Genomic DNA, 21,843 nt, shown 5'->3' on the forward strand with positions numbered 1-21,843 from the left:
ACAGTTGTTTGCAATAAGTTACTATGATTAAAAAACTGTAGTCCTTGCTTCTTAATAATACTATTAGTTGTGCTAATTTATTTTGCTGTGCTTCAATTAGATCAAACCCAGAAAGAAGAAAAAGGCAGGAAAGAAAGAAGAAAAGGCAAGCAGGGTGGCGTAGTGGTGAAGACTTTGAACCCTGAGGGTGTGGGTTCAGATCCTGCTACTAACACTGTGTGACCATGAGCAAGTCACTTCATCTGCCTGTGCTCCAACTGGAAAAACAAAAGAAATGCAACGGATCATATCACAAATGTTGTTTAGTCACCTTGGATAAAGGCCTCAGTCCAATAATAAGTAAAAATACAAAGTTTTGAAAGAGAGTAAAACAAGACTAGAAAGAGATCTTGCAAAATATACCGTGCATTTTCAAACCCAATTCTCAATTTTGACTCCTTTTACCTCAGTTGTATCCCATGTCTCCTTTTTGTCCAAAACTATTTCTCCTAAGGAACTTTAGTAGAAGCATCTGTGACAACATTCATTCTTAAATGAAAAATAGATGAGAATCTCTTTTAAGTCTCATGAGACACCAAAGATCAACCTTTGAGCAGTAATGGGTTTTCTTTACTGTGCTTTTGACAGCTCAAGTTAAAACGTTTTTGAAAATGGTATCCACCAGATCTTGAAACAGAAACTACAAAAAAAATCTAACAATTAACACAATCTGTATCAAAATAATTTGCATTTATCTGCAAAGCATAAAAAGAAACACTGTATCCCAAATGCTGCCTGATACTGTGTTAAAAATGAGATGGAATGCTTGCTAGAAAGCAGGGACGTGTGGTCAGGGGAGGCAGGTGTCATAATGAAAGTAAAAAAACTAATAATGGTAACATAAGATGTGTCCACTGGTCTGTGCTATAAATTTGTTTTCTGTATGATTCCAATAACTTTGTTCATTTGTCTAGTTAAATTATAGTTGAATTGGCACATTTCCTATTCAATTACAGGGGAGAAACATGAGGTGCAGCAGCAACGAGCCTCACCTCACCTCGGACTGCGCTCTCCCTCACACACAGAGTTGATGCATGCAATTGGCACGTGCCTGTTGCTGTCTCTCTGTGTGTCGCCAATATAATGTTTGCACACGTTTATTATACACCCTGACTTTCCACAGTCTGCCTAATATCTTTAATGAATGTGATTGACATATTTAGTCTTGCTGATCGGACATTAAACCGCAGTGAAAAGGCACAATGTGAGGCAGACAGTACCATGCCGCACCGAAGGGGGCGCATGTGAGCCCAACAGGTGTTTGCTCCTGATGTTCTACGCAGAGGCTCTGGGTGCCAATAAGTTAGCGATATCAGATAGTCAAGTGCACTGCAGCGGTCAGTTTATTATTATTTTTTGTTACGAAGTTTAAAACTAAAGGTAAATAAGGAGGGACTTTTACAAGAAAGTGACGGAGATTTTCATGGAGTAGGATAGGTGCATGGACTTCATTTACAAATAAAAGTAAGACCATAAACATTTTTTTATAAAAAAATGGGATCAGACTAAGAAAAAAAAAATCCAATATTTGAAAAAACTCAATTTTGACCTTAAATGAAATATTCTTTTATTTTTCTTGTTATCCTTTGTCAGACAGTCTGTATTAAAATTGATTAAAGCATCTGAATTAAAAGCTTTTAAAAACAACTAAATATGTCAATTAAGGTCAGCAGTGAAATCCATTTTTTTTGTACACCACTCTATACTTTCATTTGTATTGTATGAGTATGAATTGTGGAATTGCAACAGCAAATTTAAAACACATGGAGGGTGCAGAGCAAATGTACTTTCTCCACTCTCTCTCGCCGCTATAAATGTAACGTTCTTTCTTAGCCACATATGTACATTACCTATGTGTGTGTAAAGAATGCTGATGAGATATGAAACATAACCAGAAGCCAACTTAATAGTGAATAAGCTACTCTTTTGGGTTCATATATTTGTAAATCTGACTCTGAAGGACTCAGTGCCTCACCAGCCATGAACCTCACCGCACGTCACTGCTAGAAAGGCAATGTACAAATAAAGACTAACATGATAGACATCGTACAGACATTAGTTAATCAATTAGAACAGTTGTGTTTATTTCACAATGTACTGTATATACTTATGTTTGATCATTGACGCACACATCTTGGGAGACGTTAGAAGTTAAACATTTCAAGGCAGCAAAAAAATGGTTTCTTAAAGTGGTAAGACACCTTGTATGGAACAGAACATTAAATGGGATAACACAACACCCCAATTTAATCATTCAGATCAGACTTTCCAACAGCCCTTAGAAAGCTCAATACTAAACAAAAATCTCAATATGAAAATGAAATGGCCAGTAATGCAGTTTTCTGATACACAAACAGTGGAGAAAGAAAAAGAAAGAAAGAAAAAACTACTAAGGCTGCTGTATTTATACCTACTTGTAAAATTTCAGTAATGAAGAGCGTGTAAATTAAATGGATGAGTGTGGGGCCAGCTCTAGGTATAGGTCGAGTAGGTACTGGCTTAGAGGCACCAAAACATCATTTCATCTGCGATGGCGAGGTTGCCGATCCCCACCCAGCCTTCATCAGTTTCAGTCACAGATCCAACCGGGTGGATCTAAAAGATGGAATTTCTTTCCAATGTCCCTTTTTGTGTACTTTTGGGTGCTTGTACTCTTAAATCGGTGCTAAATGAGTGCTTGCATACTATGTGGGAGTCACACTTCTGACGTGATGTGAATAACTGGCTAGTGTAGTTTTTAGATCACTGACAAAGTGTGAGTATTTCCTGGGCACAAGTGCTCTTTGCAATATGCTTGTCACTGCTGCTCTTAATACTTCCACCCACCCCACCTCAAATTTACCGATCCACAACTACCACTGCTTGTCCACTCATGCGCTATGCAACAAAATAGCAAATGGCTTATGGAAGTTTGCTTAGTAGGGACCCTGTTTGCAGAAGACCACATTGCAGGTGATGCATGTCCTGGGATGGCTTTTACAAATGCAGTAACATGTTTTATCTTTGGGTGCTGTACTGCTTGAAATGTCATCCTGGGAAGATCAAAGCATTTGCAAACAGCAGTGCTAACCCTGCCTGTTCTAAATGATTCCTTTTCTGATCTTTGTTCATTTTTTTCACACTCAGCACTGACCGACCACATGGGTCTTGTCGACATAGACACACTAGGAGAGAGCACTGCAGATTTTGTGAATTTTATTTAATGTTCAGAATAAGTTGTGGATAATTAAATAAAGGTGCTGAATGTTATAATATTGGCCTTTGAATGTTGTTTTTTTATTAAATATCGAATCAGTTTTAAACCCACCTAATCCTTGTCTTTGGAGTCTAAATGCTTTTCCCATGTCCACATTATTTCTCTGGGAATTCAAGTATCATCCCAAATAATATTTAGGAGGGAGGGTACAGCAGGTAAGAGCATCAGCGTGCCCTGCAATGTACTGGTGTACCCACTAGTGTTGATTACTTGCCATAAATTAGGATACACAGATTCTGAAAATTATCGCAAGCTGGTGGTTTTCTTTGTATTTCCATTTTTCTTTTGTTTTAATGGAAGTGATTTTGATTGTTGTATTGGCTGTGTTGCTATGATTTGTTTGATTTAGTAGTATGCCACTGTAATGTCCTGCATTTTGCAAATAAAATAAAAAAAGAAAATGATTGGATGGATATTGCCCAATGACATGCTGATTTACACATTTGCATTTATTTACTATATAAGTATAACATAACATAATTCTAGGCCACAGAGGGTTGGAACATACACTGGCAGCACCGAGTGCAAGGCAGGAACTAACCCTGGATGGAGTGCTGTTGATTGCAGGGCCTACTTACACATACACATCCAAAACGGGGCACTCTAAAATTACTTATTAACATAACATTAACATTTGGGATATGGGAGGAAAATCCACTCATATATGGGGAGATCCTGAAAACTCCACACTGACTGGCACAGCGTATAGCCCTCAGGATCCCTAGTGCCAATGAAATAAAGCATACAGTAGCATTCAATAAAAACAACTATGCTGTAAAACAGAAATATTTCACACAATAAAATTAGTAAACAACAATCATTATAACAATGCAATGTAATAATTAAAGAGTTAAAGATATATATCTCATTTGATGCATGTGTGCTTGGGAGACAACTTATAGACTCTGGTAATGGTGATTATCCACCAAAACAGGCGATGGCTCTGTGTTCTCATGCCTTCTCTGTGCAGAATGGAAGGATTGAGGCCTGTTCCACCATTAATGTCACTTTTGCTGTCTGCCCTCCTGGACATTCCCTTCCCTGCCTAGAATCCATATAACCATAAGGTTGGCCATTTTCAGTTAGTTCTTTGTTGGCCACGCATCTGAAAAGACGTTGCTTTTACCTTTGCGAAAAGATCAAAATATTTCAATTTGTTCTACATTATACAGGGCCACTGATTCATATACATACATGTACATACATACATTGATTTACATACATTTATATATATATATATATATATATATATTGTTATATATGGCTGGTAGTTTGTCCCGGCCAATACCCACAGGCTGCCAGATGGAGCCCTTCCTGCAACATGGAGGTGCCCCGAATTCCAGCAGGGCCTCATGGACCTTGGAGTTTTAATGCACAGCCCTGCTGGATACCATGGGGGCCACCAGGGGACACTGCAGAGAGGCCCCGGGACTTCTATTTGCCTTATAGCCCAGAAGTACTTCCCAGTCGAGGGGACAGAGGAAATGATGTACTTCCGGGTTGAAGAAAAGGAGTTTTTACCCGACCCGGAAGTGTTATAAAGTCACATGGACTGAGGGACAGAAACACTTCCGGGTCAAGAAGTATAAAAGGACTAAGGGAGATCCCAGCAGTAAGCCGAGTTGGGAAGAAGGGTGACTGAGCTGCTGGGAGGTGTGGAGGATTATTGATTATTGTGATTGTATATTAAGTATAGTGGAGTGGAGGTGCTTTGTGCACATTATCTGGTGTCTGGCGTCTGGTCTGAGGGTTCAAGGAAGCGACAGCGCCCCCTATCTGTCTGTGTCACCCAGACACAGACAGGCAGACACTGATGGTTTCAAACCACACACACATTTATTATACATACTCCTATTATTTACAAGTGTGCAATCACCCTCAGTCCAGACCTCTTGCAATAATGCCTCTCTCTCTGACCTCCTTCACTCCTCTCCTCCGAGCTCTGTCCTCTTCCACACTTCATGGTGTGGCGGAAGTGCCGGCTGAGCACCCGGAAGCACTCTGGGTGTCCCTGGTAATCCTTCCGCCAACACCTCCGAGTGTGGCGGAAGTGCTGACGTCCAGGGCTTTTCAGGCATCCGGGCGCCCCCTGGCAGTGAGCTTCCATACTCTGTTCCCGTGGTCCCCATACCAACCAGGGTGGCTGGCCCTTCGTGGTCCGATGGAGTCGTAATCCCTCTTCCGGTCCTTCCAGGCGTCCCAGATGGGTACTGCCCACAGCTGCTCGCAACAATATATATATATATAGAGAGAGTATACATACACACACATGCACACACATATATTAAAATAAGACCAGTGCTCTCAGGGGCACCAATAAAACTGCTAGATCACAATTGTTTCAGCTAAAGGATGAATGACATATTCAAGGACACCAATAGAAATTATAAAGAAGCGCATTTCAGCCTGATACCATGCAGCACTTCTTCACATTAAGGCTCATGGGAATCCAGAACAAACTAAAGAGTCACGTGGTTGAAGTCAAAACCTTGACAGCTTTTAGAAAGTATCTGAATAAGATATTCAGACAACTTAGTAATACACAAACCAAATGAACTTGATGGTCTGAATGGTTGGTTTGTGAAACTCCTCATATTCATATGTCCTTAAAATGAATTAAATAAAAAATACTGTACAACTTTTGGGCAAATGGATATACTTTAACCTTTGTAAGATTGCCATTATGCGCTTACTGAACAAGTGACTACATTTTTGATATGTTTATTACAGAATATGAAGCATTAAAGTCTGATTTTTAAACCTTAAATCCTTAAACCTTTTTCACAGCTAAGCTATAATTCTATTAGAGTCACATATTTGCATTAAGATCAGATTTACTTTCCTTTTTCCATTGTGTCCTGAGGTTGATGATCGACAAACTATATCTAGAAATTCACTAGATTCTGTTCAGCCACATAACTAAAAAAACAACATTTAAAACTGCTGAAAGCAAAACAAATATGCATTAATGAAAATAACTGCAGCAAATGCTGCAAACATATAAACAGTGTAAATGATACCAAGATAGATGGACTAGCAGATAATTTGGAACTATTCATTACAGAAGGACTTGGATAGCATACAGGCTTGGGCAGATTTGTGGGAGATGAAATTTAATGTTAGTAAATGTAAAGTATTACACATAGGAAGTAAAAATGTAGCATTTGAATACACAATGGCCGGTCGGAGTACACCTTATGAGAAGGATTTAGGAGTCGTAGTGGACTCTAAGCTATCGACTTCCCGACAGTGTTCAGAAGCCATTAAGAAGGCTAACAGAATGTTAGGTCATATAGCACGATGTGTGGAGTACAAGTCCAAGGAGGTTCTGCTCTACCTTTATAATGCACTGGTGAGGCCTCATCTTGAGTACTGTGTGCAGTTTTGGTCTCCAGGCTACAAAAAGCACATAGCAGCAGTAGAAAAGGTCCAGAAAAGAGCGACTAGGCTGATTCCAGGGCTACAAGGGTTGAATTATGAGGAAAGATTAAAAGAGCTGAGACAATACAATTTAAGCAAAAGAAGATTAAGAGGTGACATGATTGAAGTGTTTAAAATTATGAAGGGAATTAGTACAGTGGATCGAGACTGTTATTTTAAAATGAGTTCATCAAGAACACAGGGACACAGTTGGAAACTTGTTAAGGGGAAATTTCGCACAAACATTAGGAAGTTTTTCTTTACATAAAGAACGATAGACACTTGGAATAAGCTACTAAGTAGTGTGGTAGACAGTAAGACGTTGGGGACTTTCAAAATTCGACGTGATGTTTTTTTGGAAGAAATAAGTGGATAGGATTGGTGAGCTTTGTTGGGCTGAATGGCCTGTTCTCGTCTAGAGTGTTCTATTGTTCTAATGTTCTAATGTAAAAAGGCACAATTAATTTGATTCAGAACTGAAGAAATATCTTTTTACTCTTTTACCATTGTCAAAACCCATCATTTGCATGAGGCCTGATTTCGGCGATTTCCTCTAAGAAAGTAATACTGACTTCAGTTTGACATAGAGCAGTAACAGCTAGAGCCCCCTCCATGACTTACCCGACCACAGTGATTCCCATTTTGATGTGTCACAATATTCAGTTGTAAGCACCTGCTGTGTCTCGAAGATCAGCTGGACATTACTTGACCTGGCTGCTGATCAACAGATTTTTTAATGCCTTGACACACGAAAAACAGTCAAGATGAGGTGGACAACTGCATACCGACGGCTTCATTTAGAATGGAGCAAGCAACATTATATCAATTTTAGCATAAGTATTTTAATGCTAAAACCAAACCTTCAGAAGAGAAATACAGCGGATAGAACTCTAGAGGTGCTCTGGATAATTTTTCATGTTTTAAGCCACTTAATATGACAATGACTAAGAAATTTCTTTATTTACAGTAAACAACAATACAAAAAGGCAAAATATCATTTTTACATTTAAATGGAGTATCTTAGTCTAGAAATTAATCACAATTCCCGTGAATCACAAAATCCATTTTAAGTTCAATCGTTAATCAATAAGATTATCTCAAGCTCCATCATAACTAGAACTCCACATTAAATCCTTCATACTCCCCAAACCACATGTTGCACTTAATGATTTAGTATGCCTGAAGCATGTTGTCAACCAGTGGGATGTAGTTTGGCACGACATAGTTCCCAAGAAACTTCTTCATTGCCTCCAACATGCAATTTCCTGTGGAACCCAAGAATTGACCATCACTGAGTGCCGTATGTGCCGCTTCCTCTATCCCCTGCAGCAAATCTTTGAACCACTTGTCATCGATTAACATGTCTGATATTGTGGACCAACAAAAACGTCTGCCTTAATCTTGTCATCAGTTATTCATGGAAATATCTGTCTCAAATATTGAAACCTATCACCTTCCTTGTTCATCACTTTCACAACATTTTTCATCAGTGTAAGTTGTATATGAAATGGAGTCAAAAAATATATTTGTTGGATCATTAAGAAGTGTATGTGACACACTTTTCTGCCCTGGACTCAGGTGGTCAGTTGTTTTAAATGTAATGGGGTTCTTTATCATGGCTCTCCAATTCGCAAATGAAACAACAATACAGGCAGTCTCCGGCTTACGTACGAGACAGGGTCTGTAGGTTTGTTCTTAAGTTGAATTTGTATGTAAGTCGGAACAGGTACATTATTTTAATAAATGCTGTTGTTGACCGACTGTAACCAAGTGCTCTGCCAATGAATGATGGAGTTTCACCTCTCTCTGACCTTTTTATTATTTCTACTTTATTTTCCATGGTGATAGTTTTTCTGTTCTTTACTGTATCACCAGCACTTGCATCAGATTTGTGTTTCAGAAACATTTTTGAAGGGTGAAGACAAAAGGTTAAGATGAGCTCTTCTGCACAGCACTGTACAGCTATCACAGCGGGCAGGCATCCCTTGTCAGCACGTCTGGTGTACTGAATGAGAGGCAACTTCCTGCTATGTACGAAACAGTACAAGCAGGCTTGCTATTGAGAATGAATGGGGGCAGCGAGGGGCGGTTCACCACCCACCCACCACACAGTCACCTCCACTTGCAAACAGTATGCTGCCTGCAGCGTCAGCCCACCGAGAGCGAACAAGGTGTGGCCAAAGGCGGGTAGTGAATTGCCCACCACCACCCCCATTCAACAAGCAGCCACCCAAGGCACACTACAATGCTGCCCCCTGCTGCCCTATTCACCCTCAATGGCCTCCGTTCAGCCACAACCGGGTCACCGCTTGCAGCATCACCAGCCGCCTACCGAGAACGAATGGTGGCACCCATTTAAGGGACACTGCAAGGCTGTGTGGTGGGCGGGCAGTGAAATGCCCCCCTCTTCCCCATCCAGCCTACGTCCAGTCAGGAGCAGTAGCTGCGGCGGCATGGTGGGCATGCAGCGAACCACCCCCCTCCGCCCCATCAAGCCTCTGTCCTGCACACGACCGCTTGCCACACACCCAGCCGCCCACTGAGAATGAATCAACCGGACCCGCCCGAGGGACACTACACTGCGTGAGGAGCGAAACCGCCCCCCTGCAGCCTCTGTCCAGCCACCACTTGCAGCGGAGATGATGGAGCAGCAGTAACTGAGGAGCCTGCATCGCATCCACCAGACAGATGAAGGAGCAGCTGAGACCCCGTTCGTAAGTCATATGTCGGATGTCCGTAACTCGGGGAATATCTGTACTTGGTATATCTGAGCTGTATTCCTAGTAGCAGAGCCAATAATTTTAGGTCACCGCACATGTTCCATCTGAAGTTCTTGTGCTGTACAGTGTACTTATAATACGAAAGGAAATCATAAAAGCAGTCAATTGCAATAAAACAATATGTGATATGAAAACAAGAGCAGTGTTTGGGGGTGGCAAATAGGGCGACTGCCCCAGGCCTCACTCCTAAGGTGCCTCCCCTTTTGAGGTCTGCGTGTCCCATTCGAGGGAATTTGTCAAGTTATATTCTCCAGTATATATATATATTTGAGATTTTTTTTAAAAAACCCTTTTAAAATCCCTCATCAAGGTCAAATTCCGTAAATGTACGTCTTTGAAAACATTCCATAGTCCACGTTCATCGCCCAAAAAGGGTCGCCAGTATAATCCCTTCCTAAAATAGATATAGTGCATTAGTTGCTGGATTGGCTTCTACTATCTATAGAACAAGACATTGCATCCAGATTAGACTACAAAGATGTCATCAACAAATTTTGCAATCAGAAGGCAAGAGAAGTGGATTTTCTTCTCTGAACCTGGAAACCAGTAAGAGATTTCATGATGATACCTCTACGTTAATTTCACACTTCCTGTCGAAACACTGAAAGTCACATTTTATTTTTAGGCCATAAACATGTCCGAATATGAATGCACAAAAACATGTATCGCTAATGATAACCGGCTGACATGACATCAACGGGAGTTATGATTATGATATCCTGCATATCAAGACTCAGAGTGTTCTTGCAATTTGAGGACCTGCTAATTTCCGCATGACACTACATCACAATTTTGCATCGTCGTGGTATTGCCATGAATTATGAATTGCACTTTTTTAATAGATTATATTGTTATATTTTGATAAAGTCCACTTTATCTTGCAAAAATTTAGCTGAATACTTTAATGAGAAAATCTGGTGTATGTTGACATTATTTTTATTAAATTTGCGCGCAAGTTTACACATACTGGTAACAGCGTTTAATGTAAGCGGCCCCGCGTGGGGTTAGTCAGCCCTAGGCCCCGCACGCTCCTAAGGCCGCCTCTGATGAAAATTAAACTGCAAGTTTTGTGATCACAATGCCAAAATCCATAAGATACACCCAAAAGTGTACAAGAAGCAAAATTTTCTTTGTCTAGTGTTATTTAAGAAGACAAATCCATAACAGAACAATAAATGACAAAAAGAGGCCCAACAGGATTGTCAGGTAGCCTTGTTTCCTTTTTTTCCAAAGTAAAACATAAAAAGTATTCATAATCACTACATTTTATAAGTCTGGGATTCTGTGAGGCTGCAGTGTTCAGTTTTTTACTTTAGTGTTGTACTGTGTGATGTAACCGGCTGATCACAGGGGATGCAATCATTTAATCCTAACTCTGACTAAAGGTTCGACAAGGCGCGAGTGATACTGACTTGAACGCAATCGATTATGGATATAATTTTAGAACCCATTGATAACTAGAGGTCAGCATATTCATTAAAATATAACTTGTTTTCTCAAACGGTATGGCATTGTGGTAATGGCCTCTTGCATAACGACCATTATTAACAGTGGTACTGAAGCGCTAATGTTTCCTTAGCAACCCCATGTACTTTAACTGTCTTACACCCAATCATTTAAGAGTTTCTTTATAAAGATCCTGCAATCGCTTTACAGCATCAGCTTCTAAAACTCTAGACATATGAAGTAATTGCACAGTGCCAGGACTGGCTTACTGATTGCTTTCCAATATAATCTACAAGTGCTACGTACTTAACCTTTCCACTTCTGGGTCACAGTGTATGAGACTACATTCAGGTGTAGTCCTACACTCAACGTAAAACCACCATCTAGCATAACGTGTACATCACTGGTACATGTGTTGAAGCTGTGGGTAGAACACTGAAAGTCCACATTTCAGTGCTGAAATGACTGCAGGTCCTTGAGCTAAAGTATGACTAAGCAGATAATCCTTGTTGTGTATATATTGTCTATCTCTCTCTGCACAAGAATCTTAAAACACAATGCATATTTTTGGGAGCTTGGCTTTATAACTATGATAAATTTATTGAGTCTTTCAACTTACTACCTTGTTTTAGTATTATTGTATTATATTATCCAAGGGAACTTAGACCATCCTGACATAATGCAACTGTTCACAAGGCACACTCCTCTTAAATGGTTTGCTCAGAGTTGTAGCAGAGGTGTAAAATGAACTGGCAACCCTGTGGTCAAAAGTCCAGCGCCTCAGTCACTACACCATACTGCCTACATCAGCAGGTCTGGAGGATGAGTGAGTGAATGAATGAATAATCACAGCTAATGACACAGCATGTATGAATTAATTACACTGGATAAATTAATCTGGCAGATTGTATAACACACAATAAAAAAAAATCATTACATACTATAAAAAAAGACTACCAGCATGTGATGTAAGGTTGATGGCAAAGTGCAATTTTTAAATAAATAATCATGACCTGGAAAATGCAGACTCCGATCGGGTATGGGTGTGTGCAAGCTGATCACGCACTCATGTGCTAATGCAAGTGGATCAGTCAGGTGCCTCATTCACACCAGTGAGGCAGAGATTGGGAAGAAAAAGAAACAGAACAGAAACAGAGAGCCATGAGAGCAGTACTGGGTGGTGAAGTCAACGCATGAGTGAGTGAGTGAGTGAGTGAGTGAGTGAGTGAGTGAGTGAGTGAGTGAGTGAGTGAGTGAGTGAGTGAGTGAGTGAGTGAGTGAGTGGCAGCATGTTTGTTAGCTCCATGGAGGAGCAAATGATCAGTGTTCTAGGGGCAGATCATCCCTGATTATTTTTAGAGCAGCAGGTGCGATTGTGGTGTAGTTCTTTCCAGCAATCCAGGGTACGACAAGAGAGTGAGGAGAAAGACAGGAGGACTACTTACCCCGAGCAGGCTGGCCAACGCTGTTTAAGGCATAGAAGACGGGGGTCGGTAGGGAGGTCTGAGGCTGCTGGAGTCTCCCGCGGCTAAGCAAGTTATGGGTGAGCCGGGGAGACGGAGGGGGAGTCATGCTGGGCTTGTCTCTGGGATCAAAGAAGGAACGTTAAGGACTCGATGACTGTATTTGTTTTACTCTGCTTTTAACTCACGGACTGTTGAGGAGAGGGGACTGAGGAAAATGGCCTGACTGGTTTGAGCTAATAGAAGGGCCACGATAACTCAGATAATAACTGTGGTAGGCAGGAAAGCATCTCAGAATGCTCAACATGTCGAACATTGAGGTGGAAGGACTGAAAGAACAGAAGACCATATCGGTTTCCATTCCTGTCAGCCAATAACATAAAGCTGAGGGCAAAGTGGGCACAGGGTAACCACAACTGGATAGCTGAAGACTAGAAAAATATAATCCTGTCTGATGAATCTCAATTTCTGCTGGGGCACACATATGGTAAGGGCAGAATTTGGTGTCAACAGCATAAATCCATGCACCAAACCTGCCTTTTGTCAACAGTCCTCACTTTTCATGGTGTAATGGTCTGGGAAATGTTTTCTTGGCACACTTTTAAAACCAATCAATTATTGCTTAAATGCCACAGCCTCTTCAAGTAACGTTGCTGATCATGTGCCTCCCTTAATGGCCATAATTTCCTCATCTTCTAATGACTACTTCCGGCATGATAATGCACCGTGTCACATAGTAAAAGCCATCTCAAACTGGTTTCGTGAACATGACAATGGCTTCAGTGTTCTTCCCAGTCAGTACATCTGAATCAAATAGAACATCTTTAAGATGTTTTAGAATGGGAGGTTCTCAGCATGAATGTGCAGCTGAACATTTTTCAGAAGATGGTGGAAGCAATCATGACAACACAAACCAGAATCTGAAAGAAATGTTTCCAGCATCTTGGTGAATCCATACCATGAAAAACTGAGGCTGTTTTAAGTGTGAAAGAAGGCTCTACCCATTATTAATATAATTATGCTAATAATCTGATCAAAAAGTGTATTTATCTAACACAGCCACAGTACCTACAGGACTTCATTGCACCAAGTCCTTTAATCTAAAACCAATTTTCACCTTAAACCTTTGAAAAATCCTTTCATAATTAACTGTGTGCAATTGCAGACAGATAGAATGAGGCCTTGCCTGTGTAAGGAGTCATGGTCACAGGCCATTTGTGCTTGGTTTTATTTATATGGTGATGTTATCCTTGCAACCCTTATATATTAATGGTGTTGAACAGTTAAATAATGAGCATGGCAGGCACTTTCGATATAATTGGTGTCTCACACGTGCGATTAGGGGACAATTTCAGGGCTTGGCTCACTGTAATTTAACTCCGAAGCAGTGAACTCTACACAGATAGTCAGAGGGCTGGGATCCAAATCCATCCCTTCGGCTGCGAAGCAACAGCGTTAACCACTGAACCTCCAATTGCCACTTAAAAAAAATCAGTAATAATTTATTACCATATTCATTCAATTTTAGTTATTGTATTTGAAAAAGCTTTTAAATTCAACTAAATACAAAAGTTAAGATAAAGGTTGTCTTCAGAGACCTCAAATGTTTGTATAATTGTGTAAAAACTATATTCTCTGATGAAGTTTATAAAATCTAGACTTGGAAATAAATCATTATTTGACATTTATTTGAAATATCTTTTAGTCATTTATTACTCGCAAGAAAACAATGTTCTTTTTCAAGAATTTAACTTGCCAAAAAGTTTTGTATCCCCAGTTTGTAATCTTTCAATACTGCAGAATGAGAGTAATTAGAAAAATGACTAAACAAGCATCTAATTTAAACTGATTAGGGTACCCATCTACATTGAGCTGTTCACTGCCAGGGCAATGGTGGGTGATTTTAAAAACAATTATCTCTTTCTATGCAAAAAAATTCTGCCCTTCTATAAGACAAACTGGAAGTGTTAATTGCATTTTTGCAACACAATTATGACCAGATACCAGTCAGTCAATGCCATGATCACTGAAAATATCCATGTTCATATTTAGTACTTATACATTAACTACCCGTCCCCCCGCGGCTCCGCCCGTGTAGTAGTGAAACAAGACAAACTTTAAAAATCAATAAACAAAAAGGTATCGCTAGCTAAGTGGAGGCAAGGTACACTCCAAAACATGGTGAGAGGTAGACTGACTCCTCACTCCTGATGTCACGCTTCCCCCTCCCCTCAGCCCGCAGGCTCTGTCTCGGATTAGCACAAATATATCGCTCCTGCAAGCGAACTATAATACTTAGCGCGATGAGAGAAGTCACCAAATCAATCGTAATGTTCAAGCAAATTCCAGAAAAAAACAGATCTACACCCGTTAAGTAGTTCTCTCATTTGCTAGCTAAGCAGATGTAAGACACGCCTTGAGGCTGGCATGTGAGTGTGGAGGGCCCCGCCCCCCTCCTCTTGGCCCACTGCGTCTCCCTCGGATTCTCGCAAATAAATCGGTACCACAAGTGAACTATGATACTTAGCTCGATAAGAGAGGTCACAAAATCAACCGGAATGTTCAAGCAAACTATAGAAAAAAACCCGATCTAGACTGACAGACAGACAGATGTTGAATTTAATATATCTCATATATATATTTGTCTTCTGGTTCGTCCTGCTTCCACTTCAAAACTGGTCCCGCCCACACGCAGCCGACATGGCATTTCTCGATTCCTATTCGTCCTCTTCCATGTCATGCACTATACTGGCCTGCTAAGCGTAATACATCCAACAGGTACTCGAGGTGCTGCCACAACGGTAAAGTAGCTTTACCACCTTTGCGGGAGCCACCTGTGTCTTTACAACAGCTTCTTACACAGCAAACATCATAAGCTAAAAATTATCAAGAACACATTCGAGAATACAACTCTTCTCTAGCGTTTGCTTCCATGGGTGCACAGATAACTTAACCTCCTGGCCACGGACCATACTGTTTTAAAATACACGGGCAAATTTATCACCAAATCTCTCCATTATACGCTAACACTTCTACCCTCTCCAGGATATGGACAGTTGTATGTTTTTGACACCAGCGCAAGCTACTGAAGTACGATTACAAAATAAAGCTAACTCTACATGTAGCGAAAATGTACTTCTCCAGCTAGATTCCATGCTCAGAACCATCAACCTCTTCGCTAAATCATACAAACACATGCATGAAATCGCTCAGTCCAATCCAAAGACATCTGTACAAATGGTTTTCAAGGAAAACCCTAGGCAGGATTTTCGACAATGCCCCGAAATGTCACACTGATGTTGCAGCGATTTTCATCGGAGAAGATGGCGAAACGCCTGCCGAAAGGGACATTTGCATCTATCCCATAGGCAACTCCTGTAAACAGATTTCCATGCTCAATATGAATTGCGATCCAATGGTTTACCCACTTTTATTCCCTTACAGAGACATTGGCTGGCACAAAGATTTACACGTTCCCAATAAAAGAACCGGCAAGCGAATAAGGCTTACTCAATGCCAATTTAACGCGTACACATTAGCAATGAGGAATACGTTTAGTATTTTGCACTCCAGCGGCAAACTATTCCAACAGTACGTCATAGATGCGTATGTTAAAACAGTGGGCGCGCGTCTCAGCTATCTCAGATTACATCAACAAGATCTGCGCGTGGAACTATCAGATGCACTGCAAGCAAACGCTGAAAATAACAACGTACGTGTAGGCAAAATGATCATATTACCGTCAACATTTCCAGGAAGTCCAAGATACATGCAACAAAACTATCAGGATGCCATGGCCATAGTACATAAATTCGGAAAGACTGATTTATTTATCACTTTCACATGTAATCCTACTTGGCCGGAAATTTTACATGCACACTACGTACTTTCAAGAAAATATTTATTTCTTCTTGATTTCTGAATTCCTTTCTCACCGTTTTCCGTTCCTATTCTTACACCGCCGTATGTTATGGCGGCGCGTCGGCTAGTATAGAGATAATATATTATTTCTGAAAAATCTGCCCCAACTGTTTAAGGCAGAATTGGATTGTTTATTGAGAACCGATCAATAATAGTTATATAATAACAATTATCCTGATAAAACAATTCTTATTAGATAATTTAAAAAGAAAATATACCTCTGATATCCTCCCACTACTGCCTTTTACCCTATCCCTTACTGTTTATTGTATGAAGTTCAAAGTTCCTGAATAGCCTGAGGAGAAGAGGCACTGACGACCTAAGAGACCCCACATACTATGAGACACAGGTTTATTTTTCAACACAGATGACTGGATATTTGATGTTTTAATATATTTGCAAAATGATTCCATTTGGCATCATTGGTCCAAGACGCCCCATTAATGTTAGCTGCTGTGAGCTCTGATGTGGTCAGACTGAAAGAAGATGACTTCCAAGAACTAAAGAGAAACAGAGTCTGGTGCTTTCCTACAGGAGGCATGAGAATGATTTAGCAGAAATTGTTCTAAGGAAAATAGTTTTTGTTGTATATAACTGAAGGGGTTTTGTTGGGGGCTTACGGTCTAGTAAACAACATATCAAAGGTAATAAAAGTAAATCCACAGAAATGATAGAAAACATAAAGGTAGCAACATTAGACAAAAGAATAATATTGGGAGGGACATTCCCAAAACATATGCAAGATGTTTCCCATGCCATAGAAGCAGCAAGGTCTTCTACAAATCATCATCTAAGGGTCAATTTTAGGCCCATGTAATGACTGAATTGGTATTTTGAAGATTAGGTTTCCTTGAAGAACTGGCAATATTTTGAAAATGGATGGGCATTAAGTAGAGAAGCTGCAGCAGATCATTTGGCCTAATAGACGGAATGGGGCAGGGTGAGGCAGGGAGCTTCACAAAATCTTGTGTAGATGGCCGCTATGAGGCTATCTCTCTGTTTAGCTTACTAACGGAAAAACTTCTGCCATTACATTCATACAGGTGAATGCTACACATTAGTGGTGGTTAGAGGAGTTTTCCCACAGTCTATGCAAAACCTTCAAGCAGGTTAGATAATGTATTACGTATATAAGTGTAATTAGTTATTATTTTTATAAGGATCTGGGGATGGTCACTTTAGTTTCAGTAGCCAGCCAGGATGGAGTACTGTGGGAGTTGGTGAGCCAACTTAAACAGGGCCATTGACAACAAATTTTTTTTTTGATATACTTTGTTAATCCGTGATGGGAAACTGTCTTTTTTGGGGTCAGAACCCAGGCTCAGCAATTATACAGTGCTTCTGGGGGCAAGTTTCAGGTTAAGGGCCTTATGAAGTAGAATCCGTACTGGCAGGTAATGGGATTTGAACCAGCAACCTCCTTCCAGACACTGGTGCAGATCCTTAGCCAAAGAGCCACCACTCCACTTAATGTTAAAGCACCATATCTGGAAGAGATATCCCCCTTCACTTTGTTTTCTAATTAATGATTATTTCTTAAGGCTGTCTTTTTTTTGATAGACAACACTAATATTAATAATATTAGAGCAAAAATTGACTGGATAGTAATGAAATATTTTTTAAAACTCATACAGTTTTGCCTTGTTGTCACCCACAGGCATCAACATAAGCACCACACTTTGTGCAGCTGAATTTGTTGTACAAAAGTGGATGAATCTGGAGATCACATACGAGACCTCGTGAAGATGAACTTTTAAGGAAATAACATGAAATCTCTATTAATAAAACTGTGGCGAAGATGCCATTAACAATCTTAATTAAAAAAATGCCCAGCGAGTCTTGGATAACAAAATAAATAAATAAATTGGAATTCTATTTAATGGGTGTCACAAAAGAAATACATTCCAAATCTAAATGCTGAATATATTAAGTATCAATTGGTAAATTGGTGTTAAGCAAGTATCTTTTAATAAGGCAAGAAATGTACCAAATACAAATCACATCCGTAACTGATGGATTAGTTCTTAGCTGAAACCAGCGAGGGCCAGACAGAGGCTGAGACCATCAGGAAGAGCTAATTGATTAAGCCGAGGTATTGATTAAGCTATTAGAACAGCAATTATAGGATCCTCTGATCAATCTGGATATCCTCAAGAGTACGTGGCTATTACTTAAGATGTTATTTTTTTCTTAGATAACATGGCAAACAGAACATCTTTCTGCCCTACTTAGGACTTTCTCGCAAAAACACTTTCATCAGCATTACATTTAGAGTTCTTCTGTTTAGCTGCGGCATGAATGTGCCCTGCAACGGACTGGTGATCCAGCCAGTGATGCTTTCTGCCTTGCATACAATATACTGGGAATGGCTCTGACTCGGCGGGACCCTGCATTGGAAAAGTGGGCTCATAAGATGGATGACTAGACAAATGAAATAATGGCAAACTGCAAAATTTTAACAGAACGTCATCGTTTTTTGTCTGTTTTACATTACAATATTTACTATAAAGAATTTCCATTTTTAATTTCCCCAAGCCACATTTCAGTGGATGTAAGTAAAAATGATACAGGGCGCCTACAGCTTTCCCTAATTAAAATCAATGCAAATGTACTGATTGTTCATTACACTTGAATAGGCAAAAATGTCAGACCAGACCTTAATGTAATGCATCTTTTGAATGCAAATCAAGAAGTAAATATTTGTATTTCCTATTGTAATTATTGATTTCTTGCTTCCTTTTTCTTGCTTCACGTCCAAGGCTACTGCACATTTTCACATCTGACACATCCTTGAAATGCCACTGGGTGCCGAGATGTGCATGTGGTTTTGAATGTGTGTGCAGGCGTGAAGGATTTAATAAGAAGAGATAGGTGCAGTTTTTAAAAAAACATCTGACTGAGAAGCCAACAAAGGGCTCCTAAAATAATGCCATTTTTCAATAGCATAAAGCATTCTGACGAAAATTAGACAAAAACATCTCAGATTTAGTACCCACCGCAGTTATCTGTCTGTCATTGCCTGTTGTAACTGTTGGGATGCACAAAGCAAATTGTGATCTAAGCCTCTAAATTCCTTGCTAAGTACATCTCATTTGCCCATGCTTCCCAGGACTCGTGCTAGCTGTTTTAACGTGTAAGCAGATTAGACATTTACTTGAGCTCCTAGAACAGTGTCGCTGTTGCTTTGACAGAAATGAAATTCCAAATAATCAAAAAGAAAAAAAAAGTAAGACAACCGTAGTTATTCTGTATATTTTCTCTATGCTGACCTCATTAATTTCTTTACCTTGAAGCTCCGTCCAGATGCCATAATAATGTGCCCACACCCCGCAAAATGTTGTCATCTCTACTGAACCTCCAGGGATTACAAGTGCTAAAAATCAGCAGCAGGGTGTTCTTATATGACAGTGAAGAAGCCTGCTAGTCAAAATTTGTTGGCTTAACGTTCTTTTCACGACTTGGGGCTACTTACACAGTGTAGCAGGATGCTCCCTTGCCAGTGACAGGCTGCCTTCACAAATCAATACCCATGGAAGTAAACGAATAAACAAAAGAAGGCTTTATACACGCAAACCCTAATGAATAAAACAGAGGATGGACGAAAACTTGATTTACTGACATATCATATTTTTAGATTACAGCTTATGGGCCAAGTGTCACATACAGCTTGATGACTGTAGATTTATCCTAAAATATGCAGTGACTATCGATCACGTTTTATTATATTTCTGACTGAGTACTTCAATAAGAGGCCCCATCAACCACTTTTTGCCATACCACCCCTTGTTTTTGTCTCACAAGGGTCTTGGTATCAAACAGATGTATAGCTTTGAAATGCTTACCTCAGTAAAACTACCCTTCTAGGCTACAGATAGAGGGAACACAGATATGGTAGTTTGCAAATATAGTGAAAATGTCCATGGACATCTTCATTAGGCACAACCGAACAAGAGAAGATTCAGGGAAGAGCCAATTATATTTGAGCATTTGCAAATTCTACAGGATGAAATGGAAGAATCACTAAAGATAGGATGGCCTGCTCTGATCAGCTCTGCACCTTGCCAATACAACCTTTATGAAGAAAATCTGATAGAAAAGGAGTTGAAGAGTTATCTTCAGAGATATTTTTGGAGTACAACAACAACAACATTTATTTCTATAGCACATTTTCATACCAAAAGATGTAGCTCAAAGTGCTTCTTTACAGGATGAAGGTAGAGAAAAAAAGAAACAAAATATATAAATAAAATTAGCCAATACTAATTAACATAGAATAAAAGTAAGGTCCTATGGCCAGGGAAGACAGAAAAAAAAAACAAAAAAAAAAACTCCAGGCAGCTGGAGAAAAAAACAAAATCTGCAGGGGGGTCCGAGACCACGAGACCACCCAGCCTCCTCTAGGCATTCTACCTAACATAAATGACCTCAATCAGTCCTCATGATTTTCAGGCTTAACATTGAAGAACTTGATGATGATGGTCACGTGGACCACTGGCTTTCAATCCATCAATGTAGGGACAGCACGGTGCTTTGATCGGGTGGTAGAGGCGCAGAGTACAAACTTTATTTTTTGATGAAACATATGATTAATATCTTGTTAACCATATGATGAAAGAACATGAGCTGCTGCTCCAGAGATGATGAACAGCTAATTAACTTTCTTGTGATTTATGTAACAGGCTTAGACATTAGTACATTAGAAGAATCTGGCCATTGAGAACAGGCCATTGAGCCAAACAAAACTCACCAGTCCTATCTGCTTATGTCTTCCAAAATAACATCAAGTTTTGAAAGTCCCCAATGTCTTACTGTAAACCACACTACTTGGTAGCTTATTCAAGTGTTTATTGTTCTTTGTGTAAAGAAAAACTTCCTAATGTTTTGTGTGAAAATGACCCTTAATAAGTTTCCAACTGTGTCCCCGTGTTCTTGATAAACTCATTTTAAAATAACAGTCTTGATCCAGGGTACTAATTCCCTTCATAATTTGAAACACTTCTATCAGTACTCCTGTTTATCTTAAGCTAAAAAGGTTCGGCTCTTTTAATCTTTCCTCATAACTCATCCCCTGTAGCCATGGAATCAGCCTGGTCACTGTTCTAACAATACTCACTGAATGCCTTCCACTTTGAAGATATACATTAGAGGCTAGAAGATGTAGGTAGCACGCCTCATCTTTGTAACTAACCATAGGTTTCATGTCCATGAGTCTTCAATATTTGGCACATTGAGCAGCGAGATGAAGGTTAAGTAATAAAGTGTACCATGAAAGGACCCCTGAAGGTTCTCATGAAAACATTGGACATGGCAGTCTACTGCCTGGTCACTTGCTTACACAATAATATTTAGTACATTTTTTTTTCGAAACGGACTGTCAGATTACATTGTTATGCAACAAGCTTGCAACAGCTCACCATGCACACACATAGCAGCCAGACACCAGCAAAACTATACAGCGTTCTTTCTTTCTTTCTTTCTTTCTTTCTTTTCTTTCTTTTTTTCTTTCTTTTTCTTTCTT

The 21,843-nt window shown here is 39.8% G+C and overlaps 1 protein-coding gene across 1 annotated transcript in view; it reads right to left on the bottom strand.

Annotated features, from left to right (window-relative positions):
- The window catches only part of sorcs3a (sortilin related VPS10 domain containing receptor 3a), a 1,273,344-nt gene that overhangs the window by 875,746 nt on the left and 375,755 nt on the right, over nucleotides 1-21,843 (bottom strand). The window lies entirely within an intron of this gene.

The sequence above is a fragment of the Erpetoichthys calabaricus genome, chromosome 2 (genome assembly GCF_900747795.2).
Source record: "Erpetoichthys calabaricus chromosome 2, fErpCal1.3, whole genome shotgun sequence".
Lineage (NCBI taxonomy): Eukaryota > Metazoa > Chordata > Cladistia > Polypteriformes > Polypteridae > Erpetoichthys > Erpetoichthys calabaricus.